At 37.6% G+C, this 2468-nt stretch overlaps 1 protein-coding gene across 1 annotated transcript in view; it reads left to right on the top strand.

Annotated features, from left to right (window-relative positions):
* Window positions 1-2468, top strand: part of LOC118477624 (N-acetylgalactosaminyltransferase 6-like) — a 17925-nt gene that overhangs the window by 4200 nt on the left and 11257 nt on the right. The gene's annotated exons all lie outside the window — the stretch shown is intronic.

Raw genomic sequence — 2468 nt, 5'->3', positions numbered from 1 at the left:
TTCTTCTTCTTCTTCTTCTTCTTCTTCTTCTTCTTCTTCTTCTTCTTCTTCTTTTTCTCCGTCTCCTTCTCCTTCTTCTCCTTCTCTTTCTCCTTTTTTTTCTTTTTCTGTATAATCATATAATATGTATCGGTATATACCCTGTTTATGACATATGCCCTGTTAATTGCATAATATATGACCTTTCACTGATATACCATAATATGCCCTGTTAATGAAATAACACATCTACTGTCACTGACATAACATATCTCCTATCAATTACTGACAACATAGTAATATATAATTTTTTCCTGTCACTGACATAACTAATTGTTACCTCATGCAATTGACAAAAAGGTCTCCTGTCACTGACACAACATATCATCATCTGTCACTGACATAACATATCTCCTATTACTGACAACACATATATTATTAATGCTTGTCACTGACAAATCTTATTGTTACTTCATGTCATTGACAAAAATACTCCCTGTCATTGATACAACATATCATCAGTGACTGACATAACATTCTCCTGTCACTGACATTCCTAGTCCGAGTACGGTGACGTGTCCGAGCGGAAGGCGCTCAGAGACAGACTCAAATGTCACGACTTCCAGTGGTACCACCATAACGTCTACCCAAACATGCTCAAGTCCAAAGTGCTGAATGCTGGGGAGGTCAGTACTTAACTGACGGTAACATGATCAGACATTTGGATAATACTTTCTTACAATGATATCAATATACTTCATTATCGTTTAGTTTATTTCAACTTTAAAAGATCAGAACATTAGAAATACATTATATTAAGAATCATAATTGTTGCAGTCCTTTAAAATAAAGTTACTTGATGCAAATGCTGTTACATGTTTAATGTCGATAACTGAAGAGACAGAAGAAATATCTCACTTGTCGCATCAGTTACCGTTGAATAGCCATCAATGTAAACTTTGGTCTCCCGTTTGGAACTGCTTGACCTGGTGGTTTGCAACATCCGCGGTCGCCAGGGGTGTTAGTCTAGTAGGGTTTGCTTACATAAATGGGAAACTACTTGCTGTAGTATTGTGTATGGCACGGGGTGCTTTACCAATGTCATGTTCATACTATACCGGAACAACATAGAGGGAACTGTTTTTCTTTCCTCATACTTACCATCGTCATTTTTCCTCTACTTCTTTTGTATATTTGTCACTCTCTTGTGAACTGCTATTTCTGGGGTGCCTGCCTTGATAGTCAAAGCAGACTTTATGCTCTTGAGGCTAGAGAGGTAATCAGAGTAAGCCTGATTCCCCGTTTGGACTTCTCTGTTGACATCCCTCCTTTGGCGCTCATATGACCTTAAGCAGTTGCGAGCGCCGTAAAACCTTACTAAAACATCTTGCTGTGGTCGTTATGGTGCGGAAAGACGTGGGGGTGGAACTCTCTTCTTTTTAAGTGTAAGTGTTCTACAACCCCACCAGCACAATGAAGATCGTTTTGAAAGCGGACTTCGACCCTGGCTGTGACATCCAACCCGGGCTGAGAGTGACAGATCGTCCCAGCAGACAGAATGACATACTTTATTTTTTATTTAATTTCCTATTCCTACTTGGGAATCGAACTCGGGTCTACTACTACCTATGACGGGGAAGCGCCTTGCCGTAACTGAAATCTTACCCCTGCCTTAGTTTGGTGTACGAATTGGTCCGTTTTACCCTCACACCAAAATATCGTTTGTTCTCTACGTAATACAAGAGGAAATGAGACCAATCAAGATAATTTGTTTCATGATATGTTTATTGTCCCACAAAACACAGTTAACGTATTCAAAACCAACAGTGCTTGGTCCTGCCACACAACCCCAGGAATATAGATAGTGATGGATAAGATAGATAAGATGGTTAAATAAGATAATATAGACACGATAAGATGAGATGAAGAAATAAGATAAAATGGACAAGATAAGATGGTGAAATAAGATACGATAGACAAAATAAAATAAGATTACGAAATAAGATAAGACAGGCAAGATAAGATGAGATGGGGAAATAGATAAGATAGACAAGATAAGATAAGTTGGCGAAATAAGATACGACAGACAAGATGAGATGGATGGTGAATAAGATAAGATAGACAAGATAAGAAAAGATAAATGGAGAAATAAGATAAGATATACTAGATGAGATAAGAAGTAGAAATAAAAGATGGGCAAGATAAGATAAAATGGCGATATAAGATAAGATGAGCAAGATAAGGTAGGTGTGACTCCCTCCTTTACTCTGGTGGACACATAATGTTTTTAAAATTGGCACCATAATTTCTTGTGTCAGAGTAGTTCGAAACATCACTAGTGTTAACAGTGACATAGATAGATAGATAGATAGATAGATAGATAGATAGATAGATAGATAGATAGATAGATAGATAGATAGATGCGTGTGTGTGCGTGTGAGTATTTTTGTGTTTGCGTGCGTGTAGTAGTAGTAGTAGTAGTAGTAGTA

This window comes from Aplysia californica, unplaced genomic scaffold, assembly GCF_000002075.1.
Source record: "Aplysia californica isolate F4 #8 unplaced genomic scaffold, AplCal3.0 scaffold00157, whole genome shotgun sequence".
In the NCBI taxonomy this organism is placed as follows: Eukaryota; Metazoa; Mollusca; class Gastropoda; order Aplysiida; family Aplysiidae; genus Aplysia; species Aplysia californica.
The sequence above is the reverse complement of the archived record's forward strand: the minus strand, read 5'-3'. Positions and strand labels throughout refer to the sequence as shown.